The 25509-nt window shown below is 36.9% G+C and overlaps 1 protein-coding gene and 1 non-coding gene across 13 annotated transcripts in view; both read right to left on the bottom strand.

The window, feature by feature from the left end:
• Positions 1–25509, bottom strand: part of DGKB (diacylglycerol kinase beta) — a 794581-nt gene that overhangs the window by 707299 nt on the left and 61773 nt on the right. The window contains exons 1-2 of one of the 12 annotated variants that reach the window (XM_032402008.1): positions 25152–25491; positions 18752–18953 (exon numbers count right to left, since the gene is read on the bottom strand). The exons of 9 other annotated variants lie outside the window; for them this stretch is intronic. The gene's annotated coding sequence lies outside the window, so the exon portion shown is untranslated. Of the gene's footprint in view, positions 1–18751; positions 18954–25151; positions 25492–25509 lie in introns of those variants that run through there. 2 more of the 12 variants (XM_032402007.1, XM_032402006.1) reach the window with 2 other exon arrangements.
• On the bottom strand, positions 15191–15342 carry LOC116631175. Its single transcript, XR_004299119.1, has one exon. It is a non-coding gene; the product is annotated as a small nucleolar RNA SNORA57 (small nucleolar RNA).

Genomic DNA, 25509 nt, shown 5'->3' with positions numbered 1-25509 from the left:
GTACAGAAAATTGAAAGAGATAGGTATGTATTGTTTATCCCATGTGATCTCTTAAAATATCTCACACACTAACTTGGCTTTCTTCCTATTGAATTCATTCTGAATCTTGAATAGGTTTTAGCTTATGGGCAATAATAATAACCCCCAGGCCATTCAACTTTGTATCAAAAACCAACAACATCTATTTAAACACCACCACCAAAATAAATGGTACAGCTCTATAAATTGTTATATTCTAGGGCTCAAAAATCCATGCTTTTATTTGATAATAATAAATGATATACTCATGGCCTCATATTACCAGACAGAACAAAATGTCATACAGATTCCTGATATACCGTTTTATTAAAGAAGTAATGTGTATCAAGACATATCACAGCTCAAGGTAATGTAACTCTTACCAAATAATGACAAACAAAAATGATCTATAGTAATGTATTTCAAAATATTCATGACCTAAGGTAAAGGATATCCTGTTTACATGCCTGATTTGTTTCTGTTAAATTAGCCAAGTCTAATTTTGAAACAATTTAATATGGTAAACTTTCACTCTGCATTCAGTTAAAGAATGTGCTTAGATACATCACTTGAAAGAGATAAACTGTTTCTATCACTTCAGATGGGAGTTTGCTCCCTAAACATAAAACACTTAACTCTTCTTCCAAGTTATTTGGATATTTCATACTTTATCTTGTCAGAACCTCCTTGCAGTCTATCTAAATATTTATGTCTTTAGAAGGTTCTAATCCAATGGGCCAAAACCATTTTTTTTTCCCTATCTGAAATGACCTAGGGCTATAAAGTCTAAAGAATATGCCTACGATTCTAAATAGGTATGTTACTAAACAAACTTGTGAAACTCCCTTTCTTTTATCAAACAAAAACCTTCATACTAACAGCTCCTACAGCTGGGAAGAAAAATCAAGGAAGAGCATTCATTTTCTCCACGGTAAATTAACCCTATGTTGAAATAATCTTACCACATAAGACTTTTGTGTGACAAGTTGAAATTCTTTTAAAGTGAAATAATCCAGAAGCGTTCATGTAAGTAATAAATGACATTGTATGCATGATCCTTGTCTCTAATAATAGGATTCTAGTTTTTAAAAATTACATTTACTGAATATTTATCTAGGTCATTTTGCACAGCATACTCAAAATCTTCATTTAGTACTTCTGAGAGTCATAGGCATCATTCTATTAAAGAAAAAAAAACTACATTCCTCAGAATGCTTACGAGTTAATAACTGGGGGGCATAATTTTTATTGAAGGATCCAAGTGGCAATTTTAGGGATGTGATATTTAAAGTGACTCAGCCAGAGTATGGGAAAGGTGGTTCTAGCCAGAGGGTATACTGGTGAGCGTGGAGGCTTTACGGGAAGAAAGAACTGCAACTTAGCAAAATAAACTAAAAATTGGCTATTGTTTCTAGATGCAGCTAAGGAGTGCTAGAGTTGCTCAAGAACAAGTTGCAGCAGTAGGGAGAACCGAATTAGAGGAGACTTAGATGGGGGTAAGAGGTTTGGATTTCATTCTAATTCCATAATAAGCCCCTTGAGAGATTTTGAGCATATGGGCAGTTATATATATAATATGGCATAGTAATTTAAAATTACATGTGTAATAGTAAAATTAATGTTCTTTTTAACAAAATGATAAACTATCAAAATTAACTATGTCTTTAGGAGTCTTATATCAATCTCATAACCTAATCTACACACTGGTAAATCTTTGTGTATAACTTCTCTCTGCTTATACAGCCTCTTCATATATAGGGTATACAGCTTTGCTATTAGTTTTTATTTTTTAAAGATATCATCATAGCTACACATTCTATAATTCAACGATTTTAAAATGGAATGGACATACAGACAATTACAACTCATTCTTTATGATAGCCAGAGCGTTACACAATATGGATGTATAATTTACTCAACCATATCCCTACTGATGGTATTTGCTCTTATTTCTCCAGTTTCATGCTATAATAAATAATTCTGCAATAAAAAAATCTCTATCATATCTCTTTATATTCTAGTACCATATACTTTATATTCTAGTAAATAATAATGATGTTGTCAGGTCAAAAATGATAGGGAATTTATATTTTAATAAGTTACAGCAACATGATTTCCAAATATTCCACAGCATTTATAGAATTGCTGATAGTTGTAGGAGAGCAATTTCCTTATACCCTTGTCAAGACTGGGCACTATTAAATGCTTTTAAATTTTGCCAATATGATGGGCAAACTTTGAATTATTTGGCTGTGGGGGTGGGGGGAGTGTGGTCCTCATTTCATTTCAGTGACAACAATTGAGACTGGGCCTCTTTTCATAGGATTGGCCATTAAAATCATTTCTATAAATTGATTGCTTTTACCCTGAATTATTTCCATGGCTCTGAAATCTTTAAAATTGGTTTTTGTACATCTTTGAACACTGAAGGAACTAACTCTTTACCTATTATATAAAGAAAAAGTATTTTCTCCCAACAAATTGCTCACATTTGATTTTGAGTTATTTTTTATAAAGTTGTTCTAAATTTCTATGTAATAAAACTGTCAAAAGAATATCCTTGGTTTTCCGTAATTATTAGAATATATAAATATTCTAAATATTTTATAAAAAATTCTAAAATATATCCTATAATCTGTTAAGAGTTAAGAGTGTGTGCAGAACAATTAGGTCATAAACATGGGTCTGCATTTGGGAATAGGCAAAAGGATTACTAGGTACCATTTTAATTTAGTGGCTGGGTTTCATATACCAGACATAACTTAACTGGAGATTTTCTGATTTTCTAGGGTTACATACCTCTGTTCAACTTCCTATTTACTATTGATCAGAATATGTTGCAAATATCTAAGAATGAAGGTTAACTTTAGAACTGAGTGAAATGCCAATGATCATTCTCTGAGAAAATTTTATATTGTTTTTTTTGTCCAAAAGAAATGACTCCAATGACTTGTATACCATACCTGAAATGTTATTTTTTATTGCCTAGTATGACTTTAACTACTTTTATATCTTTTTTTATTTTTATTTTTTTCATTTTTTATGTAATTTCTACCCCCAATGTGGGCCTTGAACTCATGACCCTGAGAACAAGAGTCACGTGCTCTACCAACTAAGCCAGCCAGGTGTCCCAACAACTTACTATCTTTTAGTAAATTAATTTCTTTATTCCTTTAACTAGATAGCTCTATAAATCTCACATCCTCTACTTCTCTTTTGAATCATTTCTGACATTTTACTAACTCCTTCACTAATTAATGAGTTGAATGAAGTCTTTGAAATGTGTCCATTTTGTATTTCTAAAGTCATTTTTTTTTTTAATTGAGTGTAGTTGACACACAGTGTTACATTCGTTTCAGGTGTACAACATAGTGAGTCGACAGGTTTATACATTATGTTCTGCTCAACAAGGGTGCAGCTACCATTTGTTACCATACAACGCCATTATGATACCATTAACTATATTCCTCATGCTGTGTCTTTTATTCCCATAATTTATTCAATCTATAATTTAGTTGTAACTTTAGCAGATGTTTCCTAGGCAAAAGATTTTGGTGGTCTCAAATGGGAGCGATGAAAATAGAGAGTAGTGGGTTTTGGAGGTAAAAAGACAGAAACTAAATATGAGTACATTTGAGAGTTTGAGAGAGAAAGAGGAATCATGGATGGACAGCAAGAGCAAGAATGAAATGGATAACTGAGAAGCTGGTCCAAGAAGGGGGGGTATTGGAAGGTCAGAGTATACACTAAGGTTCTAGATTCCACCCAAGGACCAAAACTTCTCTCACAACAGCAAAAAGGGGGGAGTAGTCTTATAAGCTGATAGGCAGCATTGAATTTCCTGTTTTAAGGTTTTTATAACATATAATTCCTGTTATATGTTTCTATATAAAATATGGGCCATGGCAATCTGAGAATTCAATAGAAGGTGATGGCTGAAGTTTTAAGAATGGGAAAGTTAAATGTCACTTTTGAGCATATAAAAACGGAGGAAAATCAATTGATAAGATTGTTAGACTGAAGTACTTAGTGTACTTGTAAACGTATAGAGATATGTTCGTGGGATATGTTTTCACCTCTCATTTTGGCTTTGCCTAACTTCTTACTTTCATCTTAGCTAAATTGCTATTCTATTAGGGGAAGCTTGAGGGACTCTTCTATCCACATCATGGCCCCCTGTAATAAACTCTGTTTTGAGGCACCTGGGTGGCTCAGTCAGTTAAGCCGACTCTTGATTTTGGCTCAAGTCATGATCTCAGGGTTATGGGATTGGGTTTGGGCCCCATGTTGGCTCCATGCTCAGTGGGGAGTCTGCTTGAGATTCTCTCTCTCTCTCCCTTTGCCCTCCCCTCGCTCGCATGTGCTCACGTGCACAATCTCTCTCTAAAATAAGTAAATAAATCTTAAAAAACAAAAACTCTTTTATCTTCTGTATATGGAACATGTTAAATTTGTATGTGTTTTTTAATGTGTATGTGTTAGATAAAGAAATAAGTACAAATAGGAATATATAATATATATGTAATTATATAAAAAATTGTATGCAATATAATACTACCTTGTTATACAAAAGGCTTGGGGTGGTCAAAAGCACAAAGACATTGAAACTGGGATCAAGAGATGGAAAAGGCAAATGTTGCAAGCTCTTGTGTCAGCAGACCAGGCCAGTGACAAAACCGAGGTGAGCCACGGGGGCCCAGAGAGACCACACCCTCCCTTAGGGACAACTAGCTGCTCCTGCTTCAGCAGGCCACTGGCTCGAGGGACTGCACGTGCTCAGGATTGCCAGAAATGACTTCTCAAAGGAGGGCAGAAATGCAGATTTCCCAATCTATAAGTATCAGAAACTCAATGTTTTAGAACCTCAGATTTGAATCTCTGAGGTCAGGCCATGGTTTTCCTTGGAAAATGGGGCCAAAGAAGAAAGGACATCATCAGGATTGCGGGGTATGTTCTGCATCTTGTTCTGGGCTGGTTACGTGTGTGTGTGTGTGTGTGTGTGTGTGCAATCTGTGAACATTTCGTGGAGCCATACACTTATTATTTGTGCCTTTCTTCTCAGATAAAAAGGTAAAAAAAAGAAATACATATGTAGTTTGTTTATACTGTATTAAATGTCTATCTTCCTCAAATATGAAAACGTGATGAAGTTAGGAAGCCTTTTTGCTCTCCTTTAGCACCTAGCACAGTCCTAATATTTGATTAAATATTAATGTGTGCTAGGATATGCTAAATATGTAAATACATGAAATATATAATAAATTCAGATTTTCCCGTTTCTTTAAGAAATATTTAAGATGGATGAACACACACACACACACACACACACACACACATTCACACAGAGATAGAGGCAGAAGTGATAGAAATAGGTAAAGATAGGATCTGCACAGTTTTTCCTAGGAGTCTACACTCAAAGCCATATGGTTTACATTAACCACTGTCACTGTTTCTACTGCTGAACAAATTGGAGAGTTACTTTTCGGAAACCACTTAGAAGAAGAGGGGATCCGAACCTTGAAGTTTAATTGACATTTTGCTCACATATGCAGACTCAGTAGCTCTGCAAATAATACCTAACTCTGTGATATCCAATTAAGACCCTACTGAATGCTTTAGTTGGATGAGGCAGATACATTAATTTATTGTCTTTTCATTTTTAGCCCTATTCTAAATCCAATTATACCCAACAAACAAATAAATCCGTAGAGTAAGACCACCAATTAATAAATAGATGCTCCCACTACAATCCCATCATCTCTCACAACTAAAGCAAACTTCTTATTAATGTCATTATAGAAAAAAAGAGTAGAATCTTCCTTTTGTGACAAAATTTCCTTCCAGGCTAGGGGACAACAAACTTTTTCTTCAAGAACCAGAGAGTAAGTGGGGAGCCTGGGTGGCTCAGTCAATCAAGCATCCGACTCTTAATTTCGGCGCAGGTCATGATCTCAGGGTGGTAAGATGGAGCCTCGTGCGGGGCTCCCTGCTAGGCATGGAACCTGCTTAAAATGCTCTCTCTCCCTCTGCCCCTCCCCCACACTTGCTCATGCACACACTCTCTCTGTTAAAAAAAATAAAAAATAAAAAAAATAACAGTAACAATAATAATAAAAAGAGCCAGAGAGGAACTATGTTAGGCTTTGTGAGTCAAAAGGATTCTGTTGCAACTACACAACTCTGCTAGTTGTAGTGCAAAAGCTGCCATAAATAATATGTAAACAAATTACTTCGGCCATGTTCCAATAACATGTTATTGACAAAAATAGGCAGCCTTCTACTTTAGGCAAACCTAGGAAAATATTTTTTAAATACAATTATTTGTTTCTCTTATATCATGATATCTCCAGAATGAAACAGAGCCATTTAACTATCAAGTTTTCCTCAGTACTCTATTACCATAGGAAAAAACAATGTTCATCTTTGAATGATCATGGATTTTAGAGTATTCTTTACACCCATGTAGCCCATAAATTATAAAGAAAGTGGATATAAAGCCATGTCAGATTGATCTTCTCCCTTACCTTAGAAAGTTTTCACACAGGTTTTTTAAAAGGTCTGTACTTATTTTGCTCTGCTTCCCAAATGTGGAGATAAATATGTTCCCTGACAGCCTGACTTTTGGAGGCAGCACTCAATTTATTATTTCTCCTGGAGCACATTTTCCAAAACCTGACAAAAACATCCCTGAAGCCTTCAGAGGGGAAAAATAAACCCTCATCTCAGGCTGTGTAAGTTACCACCAAGTATAGTGATGAATAAAATAAGAATCAATCCTGATTCGTGATTTTGGAACATCCTAAAAAGAGGCAGCTCATAATCCAAAGGCCATGGCTTGGCAGAACTTAAACCACAGGAAATTAGTCAGGAAACAGAAAAGATATTAAATATTATTTTTTATGTTACTTTTTTTTTTATTTTAAAGAAGCCAATTATTGGAGATCTCCAAGTGGAACAGTATTAAGCTGGTGCTCAGTTACCTCTCTTAAAGTTGCTTCCTTCAAATTATGTTTAACAGAAAAACAAGACAAAACAAAAGTAACAACTTGGAACATAAAAGCAGAGTCACTGTTGCCAGAAGGGCTTAGTTAAATGCACTTAGTTCCTGAGAGCACTGAGAGCACATTAGCCCTGATGGGTTTAGCAGATTGCTGACTTGAAAGCTCCTGTCCTTAAGGAAAAGATCTGGGACAGGTAACTTGATGTTTCGTGATGAGGAGTAGAGCCAAAACCAGCTTGTGTGGGAAGGAAGAAAGAATATCCACAGGCAACTGAGGGAATTGCCCAGGAACAATGCAATCTTTTGTTCACTAATACTGCAAAAATTATAGACACTGCACAAATAAACTGACTATACTCAAGGACCACCCTGCAGTAGATGCAAGAAAGCTACATACCTAACTATATACAAGGAACTGATAAGATAGATGTCAAAATACATAAAAATATTGGGTAACCACACCTGAGATTGGGGAGGGGTCAGGCTGGGGAAGACAGGAATATGTCCTAAAAAAAAGTGACATAAAAAATACTTCCTGGGGAGAGAAAAGAGCTGGTCCTTGAAGAGATGAACAGATTTAGACGGGAAGAAATTACATTGTGAGGTGCCAAGAGAGGAAGGAGAAAGCCTTCTAGGCAGAAGAACGCAAGGAGTATAAAATGGCACAAAAGAGAAATAAATGGCATGCTCACAAAGTGGTTAAATGTGCCTGTGTACATAGAGGGGACACAGTGGGAGGCTTACAGAATAATAATAGAAGCTGCATTAATTGAGTGCTAGCTTTGTGCCAGGGACTGTGCTAAGAGAATTTAATGGATTTAGACTTTAAAACAATCATGTAAATGAGTTGCTATTTTTAATCTGGTTTGAAAAATAGGAAATTATGATTAAATAACTCAGCCAAAATCACACAACTGGTAAGTACTAAAGTCAGGATTTAACCCAGGCAGTTCCTAATCAATGTATGCCACAGTGTGGCAGGTTAAGAAAAATTCTACAGACTTTTTTTTTTCTTTTTAGAGTGAACACCAGACCAAAGTGAATCTACAGCTTATTTAGAAGGAATAGAAGAGACACTGAATTATTTTGAGAAAGGATATGGGGAAATCAGAATCTTAAATATGAAAACCGATATGATAAAAAAAAAATGTCAAGCAAGGGATGATTTGGGAAATAAAAAGACCACGTAGCAGGCTAAGAGCACAGTCAAGTGAAATTAAGGAGTCTGAAATTGCCTAGTATGGGTAAAATGGAAAAGAAGGGCAAATGTGAGAGAGAACAATCAGGAAAGAGCAAGAGATAGAATTTGAGTCTGCTGATACAGAAGCTGAGAAGGTACTAGGGAAGAAAAAACATTTCAAGATGACTGAGTCTGGGATTCTGGGAAAGAGAAATTTTAGAGGGATGAAGATAGACTCAGTTTTAATAATATTTTTGAGGAGTCAGTGCGATATATAGATAGAAAAGTCTAGTCGGCAGATGAAACCGGTTCACACATCCCTCTAATTCAACATGCATAAACTAAATCCATCAAGGCCCACAAAAGTAACAGCAAACCGGTGGCATTCTGCTCTAATTCTCTCCCAACTGATGCCAAGACACTGCCTCTCTCCCGTGAATGCCAGAAGCTAAGGGGTCGTGCTTGCCTCCTCTGTTACATTTCCTCCTATACTCATCTCCAGACTATCATAAGCACTATCAATTTCACTTCATAAATATCACTCAGATTTATCTTTCTCTCCATTGACACCTTTACCATTGTAATGCTGGCTAAACTTATCACTTGCCTTTATTACCAAGACGGCTTAGTAATGGCTTACCCAACTCTCACCTGGCCAGCCTACCGCTCACCCTATACACAGTACAGCCAGCGCAACCTCACCAGAAGGTAACGTGGTCCACATATCCCCACCTCCCTCTAATCATTATGACCAATGCTCTAAGGTTAAAGATAAAACAGTCTTGTGCCCTCTGACTCCTCTTTAAATTCGGACATACCTACTCCAACCTGCATGAACTTCTTTCAGTCCTCAAGTTTGCTTGCAGTAATAGTCTTTTTACAAGCTTTTCCACTTTTGCTACTTTTGCTACCAACTCATCCTTCTGACCTCAGTTTACAATCATTTCTTTTTTTTTTTTTTTTAAAGATTTTATTTATTTATTTGACAGAGAGAGAGAGACAGCGAGAGAGGGAACACAAGCAGGGGGAGTGGGAGAGGGAGAAGCAGGCTTCCCGCTGAGCAGGGAGCCCGATGCGGGGCTCGATCCCAGGACCCCGGGACCATGACCTGAGCCGAAGGCAGACGCTTAACGACTGAGCCACCCAGGTGCCCCTACAATCATTTCTTCATTAAGCTTTTCAAACCCTCTTGACGAGGACAAATAATACTGTTATATTTGTGCCATTCATTTCAGGCGCAATTTCCAATTGATTTATATTGTTACCTGATTTGTCTTCCCTCCACTTCAACACCAACAATTCTCACTTCAATCTACTTCAGTCTAACTTGTGCTCCACCATTCAACTGAAATTGCCCTTTTCCAGATCAACAAAGCCCTAACATTCCCAATCCTGTGGTCAACCCATGGTTATTTTGCTCATCCTCTCAGTAACAAGTGACATATTTCAACAGCCCTTTCTCACTGACTACATACTTGGCATCCAGGGAAGTGTACATTCTCCTGGCTTTCTCCTGCTGTTCCCTCTTACTTACCTTTGCAGACTCCTCCACCCCTTCTCTAACCCACAAAATGTCAGTTTTCCCCAAGGCTCAGCATTGGACCTTCTTCTCTATCTACTCTCCATCCCTACATGATCTCTCCTGGTCCCAGGTCTACGCACAACTCTCACATTCCCGTCTCCAAAAACTTCTTTTTCATTTCAGCCTCATGTATCCAACTGCCTATTTAACAACACCTCTCAGATATGTTAAAGGCATTTCAAGTGTAATATGTGCATGGAAGAATGGAACATTTTTAATAAATCTAAAACAGTACATTATTTAAAAATAGCACCCAATCTCTATCACTTCCTTTCCTATTGCCCTAACTTACTTTTTTCTTCATGGCACTTATATATAAAACTATATTAAATATTTGTTACTTTCTATCACCTCCATGAAAATATAAGTTTTTCCATGTACTCTTTTTACACTGCATTTCTGATGCCTAGGACAGAACCTGGCACCAGGTAGGTACGCAAAATATATTTATTAAATCAAATAAGAAGTTACTAATATCAATCACTTGCACTAAGCTATAAAGTCTCTGGGGACAGAAACTATTTATGTGTTTAGTTAGCACTGTTTTCCAAGTGCCTGGCAAACAGTAGTCGTTGAATCATTTTTGACAGCTTGACTAAATAGAAATAACATTATAGGATTTCAGTCTGACCAATAACAAAGTAGAGTTTGCAAAAATGAGTGAAGCTATCAAAAATGGCAAATTCTAAAAAGAAGCTAAAGATAGCAAAAACTGGTAAAAAAGTAAATGCATTTGATAATTAGGAAATTATTAATGAATTTTAAGACCAATTTAAGTATAGGTGTATATGATGGCAAAGTATAATTGGCTAAGGAATTAGTGGGAGGCACAGAGGTCCCAAGGGTAAGCATGATAGAGTAGATTCTATTCCTAACACCTAGGTTCCTTTGTTCCATATGCCAGTGTTGAAATTTTCTGCACCATTATATCAACTTGGACTTCAATACCTATCTGCCATGCCCTTAAAGAGTCTACTCCTGTGGGGTATCTTAAATCCAAAGAACTGACCATATTTATTTTTATCTCTGTGTGAATAAGGAGCCATACATCTGAAAGTTATGAGGAGAGGCCACTACTTAGAATGTTTCAAGCCTGGCATGTAGGTAGTGTTTGAGCCCTCTTATTTAAATACTGAAATTGGGAAGAAAAGTAAGTAAGAGCTGGTAACTGTAATATTTACTGGCCTGTTAGAATTTTTCTAAGCTTAATGACTTTTAAAAATTTAATAAGACTACATAGTTTGTACTGTGGTAGGTAAGATATAGGCAAAGAGGAACACCCTCCAATTGTAGAAACCAGGGAGTGCTGATGCTATGCAGAAAGTGGCCATGAATCTATGAGCCAGCTCAGTAAAATCATTTTTAACATCATTGACTCTAAGCTGGTTAGAACAAAAAAGCTGGTGCAGGGTCCAGAAATGGCAAGAATTAGGGTCATGACTCAACTGTTTGGCTTTCACTTTGATTTACAATTACATTGGCACATAATCCTTGCAAAGAATAAGCACAAGCTTAAGAATGCAAGTGAGTAGATGCTCCCTGAGGCTTTGTTTTATTCCACACAAGGGCTTAGCCAAAGTTCAATACTACCAGAATCCCACGCAGAGGAAGGAATCCTCCCAGTCAGCACAGTGCAAAATGTGGGATTGTGGTCTTTTATAACCATTTGGGTGTGGGGCCATACCAGCACACCAGCCCTCTTCCTTTTAGTGACAGCCTTGCTGTACCATAGATGTATTCAAACTTCTGTGTTTTATTGCTTGTGCTTCATCAAGGCAACCAAACTTCCAGTGCAACAGGCTTGGCTATGGCCTCCCACACACCCCATTTGGAAATTCTTCCTCAGCCCTTAAGTAGGTGGGAGAGGAAGCACATTTCACAAATCAGTACTCAGTTTAAGAAACAGAAGTACAGTGGCACCTGGGTGGCTCAGTCAGTTAAGCGTCTGCCTTTGGCTCAGGTCATGATCTCAGGGTCCTGGGATTGAGCCCCGTGTCAGGCTCCCTGCTCAGTGAGGAGTCTGCTTCTCCCTCCCTCTCTGCCCCTCTCCCCCACTGTCTCTCTCAAATAAATAAATAAATAAAATATTAAAAAAAAGAAAGAAAGAAACAGCAATGCATATCAGCTAAGAGAGAATGAGGATTCTTTGGGTAGTAATAGGTCACCAATGTTTTGTTCATCATAAAAAACTGACAAACAAAAAAACAAGTCTTCACAGGAATCAATGAATTGTTTGTACTTAGTCTCTTGGCAATCAAAAACAGAAAGTAGAAGAAAAAGAGTCCTAAAATAAGAAAATAAAATTCCACCCTGATCCTACAGAAACAAAAAGTGTGGAATGAGTGGAATCTGGACAACATAAGGCAAAAGGAAACTTGACCTCCAATGTCTTCAACTCAGACCTATCAAAGAAGTCATTTCTACAAACTGAAAATTAATTTTTCAATTTTTTTTCCTGTTTGGCCTGGAATAAATATCATAGAGAATAAACTCCTTTAATGGCTAAAACCAATTAAAAAAAAAAAAAAAAGGAAAAATCAAACATATATGCATTAAAAATGTCAGCTTATCAGAATTTACCCAATCATAAGCTCTGAGAGTGTCCCAGTCTGAAAGTCATCTCTTTCCACATGGTTTTCATTTCCTTGTGAAGTTAGACTTTTTAATATCCCACAAATAAAATTAATTAGGGCACATACCATATTGTGTTCTTAGCAAAATGACTGAGTATACTTTTTTTAGGTCACAGCTACCCTTACTTTTATTGCTTAGGTAAAACTATATAGAAAAGAAACATCAGAAATCCAAAAGCTATTCCAAGGACAACCTAATTCTATAATTTCTAAAACTTCATATAAGTGAAGAACACATACTTACGAGGTAGACTAGTGTACTACTGTGGACAAATCCACTTTGAAACGAAGGTTTGATATAAATCATGTTTTCCCCCTAAAAATGCTTTCATTTATTTTATTAGCTGATATCTGATTCTGTGGAAAGAATGGAGGGAAGATAGGGCTATGGGAAAGCAAGAATCTGAGCAGGTGACCACCCATTCATGAATTACACCCAGAAATCATGATAAAAACCTTTTATAAGCGTTCATTCACACTCCTTATAGTAAGTATTGATAATAAGCATAATAAGTATTTGGCTGAGAAAAATATTTTCTTTCAACTGTCATTGGTACATCATCGCTTAAATGAGACTCTGAGAAAGTAACATAGCAGTGCGGAATATAGAATAGATTATTTTCTATTCTCTCCACATGTGTGACCTCTTAGCCTACTGTTTACGTCCAATAAAGCCCTCAAAGTCTCCATGTTGGTTCATGTCAGATACTGGAAATAACTCTGATCCTTCCACTTCTTTATATCCAGGTTGACAACTGAATGCCAGTAATCAATTCACAGATTCTGTCACAAATAAAACAAATGCCTAAATCTAACTTAAACTACTAATATTGTAGAAGTAAAGCACCAATTATTGCATTTGGTCAAATTAAGAATAACCTCATTCTCTCAAAACAGAATAACATGATTGAATATTATTTTCAGAGTAAGCAAATATATTTTTTACTACTGGGTATGAAGAGGAAAACATGCTAAAGGACAGTCACTTGTTCCGAATCAATGCAAACTATACTGAAAAATGGACAGAGAGGAGGTAAGAAACAGTATAGTATTTCAGAGAACAGAGATGGTCACTTAGTGCTCTAACAGAGTAAACTGAAAGAGAAAAACAATGATGACCCAGGGAAATTCTTTATGAGATGATTCATCACCTTCAATCAAGAAAGAGGCATTTTCAAGGTTCACTTATTCACTCAGTGTTTTTGTTTTTGTTTTTGTTTTTGCTTTTTTTGTTTTCTTTGGTACCTGTTTTGTACCACATACTGTTGTAATCACAGAAGAAAACAAAGAATCAGAACACAATGAGAATGCAAGTAAAGTAAGAAAGGAACACTGACAGAAAGGATATTTTAAGTAGCTTAATGTCAAAGAAACATTGGATCGGAAGAGAATACAGTGGCAATAGACATTCTTGAAAAGATAAAGAGGGGCCTTGTTATGAAACTTTGTCTAAAGGCTAGGGTATGGGAAGGGGGGCAGTGGGGAGAAAGGTGGATGTAATTGTGAATATTCATAATTTTTAATTAAAATCTAAATTTAATTAAAATGTTTAAATGCCAATTCCAAAAATAAAAGTAAATGGCACAAAGAGGAAGAGGGAAACAAGACTTAAGTCCTTCTTTTCTTAAGGAAACACCAAGTACATGTGTGGCAGAGCTTTAAGAGAAGGCTCCTAGGGACAATGGAAAGATAAATAAAACATGGGCACCTCGAAGTATTACCAGGGTCAGACTGAGATGGGAGATCACAAATTTATTATGACACCAGTTTTCACAGTTTTGTGATTTTCAATAGCATTGAAGTGAAAAAGCAAAGCCAAACTGCTCAGCTGAGAAAGGGTAAGGATTTTGCCAGATGTAAAATGGAAGGAAAAGAGTTCAAAGAAATGAAGATTTGGGCAAAAGAATTATTTAAGTTGCCGGGATAGCAAGGAGATTGTGAATGAGTTGAGTCATGAAGAGAACAAGGTGTGTCAAGGCACTGGAGAATGGTGGGAGGTGGAGAGAACAGGTGATTAATGTTTTGTAATTCATGATTTTAAAGATGAGAAGTTTCAGATATCAAGATTCAGAATAGAGTCATTGACCAATGGTTAGCATGGAATGGAGTGGAATGCCAGTGAAGGTAAGGTGGTTAAGAATTTCTGTAGGCTATTAATTGACTTGTCAACCTATGTACTTTAAAATCAATCATAATGATAATAGGAGATAAGATAAAGGAAAATTTTCATCCAAATTTCTCTAAATCTGAAGAAGTGATAAAGAAGATGACATGATACTGAGAGATTAGGTGATGACAATATAAAAGGCAAAATGAAGTAAAACAATACATCTTAGATGAGCTCTCTATTTTTCAATGCCACATCACCAGCTGCTGAAAGGAATCACGTATTCATGTAAACTGTTAATCGTTGTAAAGTCATGACCATCTACTCAAATGCCCCTTCCCCCAATATCACCCAGATCCTAGCAAATGCCTCTGGTCAATAACTTCTCCAACCCTGTCCGAAAACTTGTAACTCTCCACTTTGTTCAAATTCTGCCAAGAGAATTTAAATCCCAAAATTATCCTCAATTTAGCACTACAAAGCCTATCTACCTATTCAAATTGCTCCCTTCTCTCCCTCATCCCCTCTCTCTATAGAAGGTATTACTGCTGGTCAAAGTTAACTCATACTCCATGTCTTGGAACCTATTCAATTCCACATTTTTAGGTACCCATCAAACATCCCTTTACTTTTTGAAATTTTGCTACGTTTTTGTTTTTGTTTTTGTAACCCGTGCCCTGATGCTTGAGGATATAACTGGTGGACTGAAAGCCGTGGGTACAAAAGACATGGTGTGGAGGGGGGCTGGAGCCCTTTCTCTTTGCTTCAATACATTATGGGGGCAGGGACCACACAACATTTGACCCCCATCAAGAAAAGAAGGAAGGAGAGTACACTTTTTTCTTTTTTCTTTCTTTCTTTCTTTCTTTTTTCTTTTTTTCTTTCTTTCTTCCTTTTTTTTTTTTTTTGAGAGAGAGAGTGTGTGCATGAGACAGGGGGAGGGGCAGAGGAAGAGGGAAAGCGAGCATCTTAAGCAGGCTCCAAGCCCAGCACAGAGCCCCAAGCCCCACACAGGCTGGATCATGACCCTGAGATCATGACCTGAACCAAAATAAAGAGCCTACACTTAAGCGACTGAGCCATCCAAGCAACCCAAGGAGAACACACTTTCTAATCATTTGGACTTCTCATAGATATTTAGACATGCTTAAAAAATAGCCATCTTAGAAAAGCTCCTTCAAACTTCCATTATTCTCCAGAAACAATTCTTTTTTTTTTTTTCAAACCTTCATACACAAACTTTTTCAATGAGTCACTCCCCGTCTCCATTTCCTGAGCTCCTACTCACTCCTTAACACATTTTCACCTGGGTTTCACCCCAGTCACCATGGCAACACATCTTTAGCTAAAATCACCAATGATCTCCTTGTGTTCAAACCCACTGGATATTTTTCATTCCTCATCTCAACCTCTCAGCAACATCTGGCAGTGATGATTACATTGTCTTTCTTATAGGATGTTCTTCCCTAGTCTTTGGAATACCACAGATTTCTGCTATTGTTTTCCTCCTCTGTGACAATTCATTTTCACTCTTAATATCCCAACTATTCCAATATACTCTAAAGATATTAAAATTCATCAAGATTTGTTCCTAAATTATCTTTTTCTCACTCTACATTCTTTTCCCAGGGATTCACATCTACTTCAAAGAAATCAATTACAATCTGTATCACCAAATTTATATCTTCTTCCCAGTTTGCTCTCCCATCTCTTTATTCACGTTAGCCAACTAGTCACTCAAGAGTTATGCTTGGATGAATGAAAAGAGTACAGTTTTCACATGAGAGTAAAACAATCATGATTTCTAAATACATCTTTGTAAGTGTTTTTATTGTCCTTTTTTTGACTACCTTCCCTCAAGACCCAACTCATTCTAAATTAACTGTAATGAATTTCTTATTCTCTTACTCTCATCTCCTATAGCAGCCTACTATGTGCTTCCTGTCCATCTCTCTTCTAGCACTGCCCATAACCCATGGTTTTATAATTTCTACATCCATGTGTCTTCCTCTAACCCTCAATTTAGGAGCTACTTAATGTCAGGCCCAGGTTCTAGTCATAATTTTCTTTCCAGAACCTAGTACTCTTATGTATGAGAGATGCTCAAAACTTTTTAAATAAATAACTGAATGTCAAGAGACCAGTAAATTGTGATCTGAGGTTTTCAAAGAGATATTAATAGATGCTCCCAAAAGAAGGGATTCTGTGATCAAATAAGGTTAGGGAAATTTGTACTAAATCCGACTCCTAGAGATTCCAACATACACTTGCATCTGAAGAACTGTTAAGAAGTCCTTAAAATAGAAAACTATTTAATTTTGCTTAATGTTTAGATAAGGAAATCTTTCTTGCCCTTTTCTTCTTTTAACACACATAATAGCATTCCTCAAACAATTTTTCCTTATGTGTTAACACAGTTTGGATTTTGATTCATTAGGATCAGCAAAACAAATGTTAAAGAAACAGTGTGTGCACATTCTCTTTATCCAGGATGCTCCCCAAAGTAAGACATAGGTGCTAATTCCAATATAGCTTTGACACTTAGTAGTGGAGAAAAAATTTTGATCAATATCATACTCCCATACTACTGACATATACACCAAATCTTTTTTTTCCTTAAAGATTTTTATTTATTCGAGAGTGCACACACACACACACAAGAAAGAGAGAGAGCACAGAGGGAGAGAGAGAAGCAGGCTGAGCAAGGAGCCCAGTGTGGGGTTGGATCCCAGGACCTGGTATCATGACCTGAGCCAAAGGCCTAACCGACTGAGCCACCCAGGCACCCCAACATATACACCAAATCTAACAGAATCTTACTGCTTTCTTTTTTTTATAAAGTTTCTAATTTTAAGAATTAGAAAACACTGTCTAACCATAAAGGATAGCAATATTATTATAGTCACATTGAAACCCTTGTTTTGTTTTGTTTTGTTTTGTTTTGCTTTGAAAGCGTTCTTACAAAGATAATACAGTTACCTGAATACTAAATGTACCACCAAGCAGTTATGCAAGTAGCTTGAATGATAAAAGCATTAATAGTTCTAAAATATAATTTCCACATGAAGGTCAAAATCCTTTACCACTTCACCTTCACTATGTAGTCTGATGGAGTTTGGAGTACATTCAAAAAACCAGGAACCCAAACACAACAATACTCCTGCTCTGAATAGCTGTTATGCTATGCTTTCTTCAGTGGGTGACAGGGAAGGAACCTCTATTTGCCAAATAGAAAGTTCTGACATATGGGGTGGCAAATAACATTATGTAACGATAAAGCGCCCATCCTGGTAACCAGAACTCTTGTTAAGAACAACAGGATAGCAAAGTGACTCATCAGCTTGTGTGCTCTGTTTCAATTCTAGTAATTTGGGACAAGTGTGGGGAAGTTACAAGTTGTTTATGTGCAACCCCAAATGACAGGCAACACAAGTTACTAAGCAACATTAAGTCCTTGCATTTTTCTAATCTTTAAAAGCTGCCACAAATTGAATAATCCTGTAATATAAAGGTAAGGGGAATAGCAATGTGGGAGTCATGTTTCTGACTGAATGAAATGTTTTGCTCAAATTCTGATTCACCATGAGTTCATCTGTCTTGGTTTTAGGACTACTTCAGGTGTATAATCCTCCTCTGCTCACTGTCAGCACCAGAAACTTGTTCCATAATGAAAAAAAGGATAATGGAGGGCAGGTCTGTGGAAGTGGTTCTTATGAGTCTTGAAACCGGTTTGTTCCCCGGTCAATAGGACCTCTGTTCTTCTCTATTTCAGCTCTTTGTCTCTTTCATAGCACTTATTACAAGAACAACAATAAATCATGTATTTGCTTCCTCGTTCGGGTGTGTGTGCTTCTGTCTGTCTTTGTCTTTCACTGAAGTACCTTGAGTTTTGTAGGAATTTGTCCCTTATCTTACTCTTTCCTTTCCTGAGCTTGGCACATTGCCTGAAACAAAGTAGCCCATCGATAACTAAAGAATGAAATCAAATAAAGCACAGGATCATGGTGTTAGTAGTTCTGTTTCTTAAGGTAAAAGTTTTAATAACTGTGTTTATTCATATGAACCTTCAAATTTCCCAGAAGTAGCTAAGCGTTACTTGGGATCACTAAAATACAATGTTAAGAAAAGCAGGCAAGCGAGAATTCCCCAGTCTTTATTTCTTTTCATTAAGTAACCAGCGAAGGGATTCCTTGGTCAAAAGCCCAGGAAAAAAAAAAAAATGTTTCCTTACATTCTCTGTCTCAGCAGAAGAAGTTGCTGAATAAACTACAAACTCATCTTTTGTGCTTGAAGTTCTGTTTTCAGGTCAAGGATCCTGAAATGCTCTTCCACAGGACCTCCATTTCTTCCTCCTTTCCAGTTCATATGATTCAAATGGAGGCAATCTAGGCAATAACAGATTTCCTCATACAAGAGATCATCTTTTTCCCAGTCTGCATAGGTACAAATAGGAGAAGAGTCGATATAGATGAAAACAGAATATCAGTTTATACATTAAATGAATGATGGCTGTGACTACCTCTTAAGATGGTCAGAGGAAGACAAATGAAAGGCCTCACATTATGGTGATAGCTAAAGGGAAGAGAACTGATATGTCTAAGGGCTCATTGTGCGCCAACCACTCTCCTGGAAGTATTTGCATGTGTTATCTAATTTATCTCTGTTACCAGTTACCATTTTTTTTAATAATTCAATAAAAACCTTTTGGGCAAAATAATAAATAGAGATGACCCTATAAAGAAGATGTTTACTGTAACATTTAATAGGCTTTAGGAGTCTCGTATTTTATTAATATAAAACTAGAATGAAAACAGCTTTTAGATTTTACTTAGAACATTTTCTTTGCTACTGGCACTTTCCTTTTTACCTGAAACAACATCCTAAATAAATAGAAAATACTAAATAGCTATTATTTCTGAGTATTTATTATGTTCCTTCCGTTCTAAGCCTCTTATACACATGATTAAATCACATAATTCGATGAAGTGGATATCATGTTCATTATCCCTATTTTACAAAGAGAAATGTAAACCAGAGAATTTAAGTTACTTGCTCAAAGTCATCCAAGTAGTAAAGATTTGAGCCCAGGCAATTTGAAGGCAAAGAATAAATGTTAACCCCCATATCGCAGTGCCTAAGGAAATGGTGAAATTCAAATGAGCATCTGTGCATACTGAGAAATTTTAGATGGAGTTGATTTCTCCACACCTTTAACCACAACCCCATCATCACGAAGATTCTATAAAGAAAAAGAAATATTATAAAGGAAGGTCCAGCTATTTCACTGGGTTACTCTCATCCTGAGATAACTTTACTGATGGAACTCCAGAGGGATCTTAAATAGCTACCACACATCTCCACATCTTATCACTGCTGTTCTTCCCCTGGTTATAACTGCATATTTGACAACTGATTTGCATGGATTAGAAAGAGAATAAAGTAGGAAAAAAAGAGTAAAATAGAATTATTTGACCTAAGATGATACTTTTAATAAAAATACTGTATTTGGAAAGCCCTATAGCCATGCCCATCCAGTTCACACTGTTATAATGTTTGAATACTTAATGAAAGAAATTTACATATCATTAATAACTAAAATCCAAATTATCCCATAAACTGAAAATATTTCTTTGGGGGACGGAGAGTAGGGATTGATTTTCCCACCATTATCCATTTTTTCATTTTCCTCTAATGGTAGTCAACTTTCTAATGTCTGTTCCTGATAGGACTCAATATTTATTAGCTATGACTAAATCAAAATCTTCTCAGGACTTTTCCTCAAAGAAAATGAGAATTCAAGAAACAATTTTTCAAAAGCACCATTTCACAACTTCATTCTACTGGCCAACAAAAGCAAAACATGTTTGATGAACCATTTATTCTAATACTTGCTTTTTCCCCCCTCAAGATACATTAGTACCAGAAATTAGGTATCATTACAAATTTCAATATTGTAGTCTGGAATAGTCATCTGTCATATTCCAAAATATTGTCTCCTATATTCTAAATATGCAATACCACAGGGGGTGGTAAATATCTTTTGAGTAATTTTATACAAATTATGAGTTCACCTAATTAAAATATACTATCTGTCTCAGACCATGTAACTTGCACTTGAAAGACCAGTCTCTAGTCTTTTGGGGGGTAAAAACTATGGAATTGGAACTATAGATCCCTCAGGGAACTGAATTAGAGCTTTGAATTCAGTATTTTTTGAGCTTTACTATTGTATTAGACATAACGCTCAGCACTAACATTCCAAAGATAAATAAGGCTTGGTTTCCTTCCTCAATCCAGAAAATAGGTTATTTCAGTCCTCTCTGGCATATTCAATAATAAAGGCAAGCACGAGTTGCAGAGGAACAACAGAAAAGCACAGTTGGGCCAGTGGTAGACTCCAAATAGAATCCTGGAAGGTTGTGATGCTAGAGCAGAAGCTTAAAGATCCATCATAAGGTGAAACACTAATGGAGTAAGGACAGAGGAATCCGGGTGTCAAGAAAGAAATTACAGAGACAAGTGTAAGCAGAGACAAAAGAGGTAAACAAATAGCATGAATTGTAGAGGGTTATAAAAAGCCAGTAAGAGTTAATAAGTAGACTTGGAGCCTTTGGGTTAAAAGCATGGGCTCTAGAGCCAAATTTCTGGTTCATACCCCAGCTCCAAAACTACTAATTTTGAACTGCGGGTAAGTCCTTTATCCCTCTTGGGCCTCAGTTTGTTCCTCTATAAAATGGAATGCAGATGATAATAGGATTATCCTATAAGGGTATTGTCAAGATTAAAGTGCAAGATGCTTATACAAGAAACTGGTACGTGGCAAGCACTCAACAAAAGTTCCCGTCATTATTTTTAAACTGTAAGGGGAAGAAAGCCAAAACACCACATTCAAAAATCAACCCTTGAAGTTAATTGTCCTAACTCTATTCCTAACCTCAACTTGCGGTGTCACAAGTGACAAGAGACATGACAAAGAATCAGGCCTGATAATGTAAATGTATTTGCAAAGCTCCATCAAAGTTCATCAACTTTCCTTATGGAGCAGATATATTTATACTCTGATTTTGAAGGTAATAACTTTTGTGCTCCTTGCTCTGTAGTGATTGGCATATTGCCAATAAAAAATAACAGAGTCAAGGACATTGTGTTTCAAACTTACAAGGCAATACAGATTCCCTGTTCAAGACAAATCCTTCATTTCAAATTGTTGACTCAGATAATACTTAAAAAAGAATTTCAGCTGTTTAAATTTAGCATGCTGAGAAAGACCAATCTTAAAATATTGTTTGGCGTTATGCCCATAACATTTTCATTTTATTCCTTGTTAGTGTTTGTCTTCTGTGATAAGAAGACAAGTGACAGTAATCACGTTATTCTCCTTAACACTTCAGATTTTACCTACATGAACCATTTTGTTTTTATCCTCACCAGTTAAAGATGGTCTTTCATTTCCTGGCAAATTTTCAGAAAGTGATTATGCAAGAACCAGTGATACTTCCACACACTGTTTTACCTCTTTGGTCATCATCAGGCCTTTCAGCCCCCACGTTCCTTTGAATCATCACTTCTACTCTTTAAAAAAAAAAAAGTGTAAAGGAGATTATCTGAAGACAAGCCTAATCTAATTTTTATATTCAGACCTTACAACTACTTAAAGAGATGGTTTAAATCTGTGCTTTATCTATCTATCCCACATTCGGTCCAAAGAGTTTGTTTTTTAGCATCCCTCAGGACACAGTATCTGGACAATTTCTCATACCAGTCTCCCACCATGATAAACCTCCTCTTATTTTCCTTTTATCCCTCTTGGTTTTTGGGTCTTTCAACTTCTCTCCTCCCATATTAACTCCATCATTTTCCTTCCTGACAAAGATGTCCCCAGCCTCATTCTCATGGTTCATGAAGCCAGAGAAGAACACTGAAATTAGAATAGTTGAGTATGCCATGTTTGGATTTGGGGTCAATTCAAGTTTTAATTTGGAGAGATCCAGTCTTGGGTAGCAGGAGAGCAGGGAGTTTTCTCCTGATTGTTATGATTTCTCAAGCACTCTCAACATTCTCCACCTATAAATCGACAAGCTCACTCCACTAGAACATGGTAGAGCACCATTTTAATAAAATAAAAGGGCAAAGTGATTTAGAGTTAATCCTAGCCCACCATTTACTATAAATATGTTGCTTTAGGTAATTTGCTTATTTGCTCTGTGATTTAGTTTCTTATAAAGGGGAGAAAATGTCATCTCTCCTGTAGCTATTATCCCATAAATGAGAAGACATTTGCAAAGTACTTAACCTAGTACCTGCCATTTGTGTACTCACAATAACTGTGAACAATTCACATACTGTATGGTTAATAAATCATACATGCAAATAAACCAAAGAGCTATCAAGGGGTTGAAACTCCTTCATAATTAATACCTAAAGGTGACCAAATACAAAGGATTCTTGCTTGAGGTCAGGTGTTTTAAAAGAGAGAGAAAATGTCATGAATGGGAGAGAAGCAATAGGAAGAGGTTTCAAATTCTTGCCTAGATCTTCCTCCAGGCAGATGCACCTAGGCTAGAAGTATTACCCTTAAGAGAATATTGCAACAGCATCATGCATACATAAGTACAGTTCTGTTCCTGAGGCCAGCCAGGGGAAGAAGCATCCAGTAAAGGATATTCTTAATATGTCATCTCAAGCCTATGTATCAACATCATAGTCACTATTAGCAGGCAGAATTAGACTGAGAGATCAGCAGCTATCTTTGGCTTGTCTGGCTACAACTCTTCCTTCTTTCCATAGTGTGCAAGGGAAGCATGAGTCATAGGATACTTGCCAAGTTCAGACACTTTTCCCAGCAAAACTTACCAATGGTTTAAACTTTAAAATAATTGCTTTATTTCAAAAACAGTTTTGAAAATCTTCTTCTCACACATAACATGAGGTGTACCATGAGGCTTATAGTGAGGTCAACCAAATGATGAAAAGAAGGTATTCCCAAAACCCGACTTCTTCTACCTATATTTCTATCTTAAGAGATATCCTGATGAATCCATATGCAATTCAAATTCCTAGTAATTCCATTCAGGCTCTTAGCCCGATTTTTCTTCTCTTTAGCTAATACTTGAGGTTCAGGTAGTGATCTATTCCAGAGTTGCTCCCAAACTGGCTCCAACCATATTCTTTTAGTCTTTTGTGTAGATGCTTCCTTTTCTTTTTTTATTGCTGTCTAAAGTTTTTAACCACTCTCACGCATGCCCTATCACAATATATCTTCTGGATTATATTTTACTCAGTGATTTACGAAGTTATATGGAGAGTTTTGCACCAAGAAATACATGTGTATGGAATAAGTTACGAAGTAACACAATTAAAAACTGAAATAACTGGATAAGGGTGATTCTTAGTTTCCTTTTTTCTAAAGATGGAGAATTTCTGAATTACTTCGCATTTCACGGTAGCTGTTTCCTAAGTTTTGATACCTCTTTATCCTGTAGAATTTATGACAGCATATGGAAGAGTCCTGCTTAAAATCCTGGACTCTGTTTTGAGCACTCTCTGTTTTTTCATTAATCTTTCTTGGAGAAAACTATAGTAATAGCACAATTTTTCCAGAGATCCTACAGCTAGGTCTGATATTTTTGCGCAACATGTCCTTTCTGCTTGAGAGATTCTTTCTTCTTTGCTTCATTAAAAAAAAAATCTGGTCAGTGTAAAAGAGGACCTGGTTAGAAATACGCCAGCATTTTTAGATTAATTATTTCTGGTTTCCCTCTAAAAGAGACCTTTAGTATTCTGCCTGCATTCACATTTATTTGGTCATTTGCTTTACAATGAGCTGGCTGTCGCTGACCAGTTTTTACCTCCTTTTAAGAGTTTGTTATCTGCAATCTGAGCAACCAGTTGAAGTAGTTTTCCAAAAGTTTTTTTAGCCTTCTTTTTGCCAGGGACCACAGTGCTGCTTGGTTCGAAGTATAAAGCCAGCTATGTAAAAACCCCCCACTTTGAAATCACAAGGAAGGGGCCGCTTAGCAAGTGGAGAAGATGATTGCAGTAGTAAGAAACTGGGGGAATCCAGCACCACCACCCACTAGAGAGTATTTGCATGTTTATCATATCATCAGTGTCGCCAAAGCTGTTGCCTGGCAGTTACCTAGAGAACTACTTCACATTTTGTTTTAATATAATAAAGTAAATCAAAGACCTTTGTTTCATTTTGTTTGTGGGATTGCTTCTTTATTTTGCAGATTAGGAATAAGTCTGGAATGAAACTTGGAACAATTAGCTGAGTGTTTGAAAGTCTAAGCGGCCTCTTCACGAATTTTCTTTCGAAAAGGCTAAGTGTCATCCATTAGTAACTTTCAGGAGCTCCCTCTTGTAATTAAATGTTGCCTAAAATCACAATGGACTAGGCGCTTTATGCACACCTAACCGACAAGCCACATTCGTCAGCAAATAACCAAGAGTAAACCAATTAAGAGCATAACGAGGACGGGAGTCAGAGAGACAAACCGACTGAACATCTCAAGGAGAATTCAAAGCTATGCTTTTCTAACTTTCCTCGCCATTTCTTCTCAGCCTCCCTTCCCCCCGCAGCACAAACCCAGAAGCCACTCAAATTGCCAACCGTGTCGAGTTTAACTTACTGCAGTGTGATGCAGGCGAAGGCTGGGCGCATCTCCGAGGCGAGAGCAACCGCTTTTCCGGAGAGGACCCGGGACCAGCCAGCTCTCAGGATCCCTTCCAATTCACACGCTCTCGGCTCGGTAAAGAAGGCTGCCTCACAGCTCGGCTTCCCCAGAGGAGTGGAGCGTCAAGAACTCCGCTCGCAGCATCTCCTCCCCTCGACTGCCACCCCCTTCCACCACGCACGGCCCATTCTAACTAGTGTCTGAAAGATGGAAATCGACTTCCAGTCCACAACACAGGCTGCCGGCAGCCCCCCCGCCCCTGACAATTTGCAACTCAAAAACAGCGGAGGCTGAGAGATGTAGGTTTCCGGAG

Source organism: Phoca vitulina, unplaced genomic scaffold (genome assembly GCF_004348235.1).
Source record: "Phoca vitulina isolate PV1807 unplaced genomic scaffold, GSC_HSeal_1.0 scaffold4, whole genome shotgun sequence".
In the NCBI taxonomy this organism is placed as follows: Eukaryota; Metazoa; Chordata; class Mammalia; order Carnivora; family Phocidae; genus Phoca; species Phoca vitulina.
The sequence above is the reverse complement of the archived record's forward strand: the minus strand, read 5'-3'. Positions and strand labels throughout refer to the sequence as shown.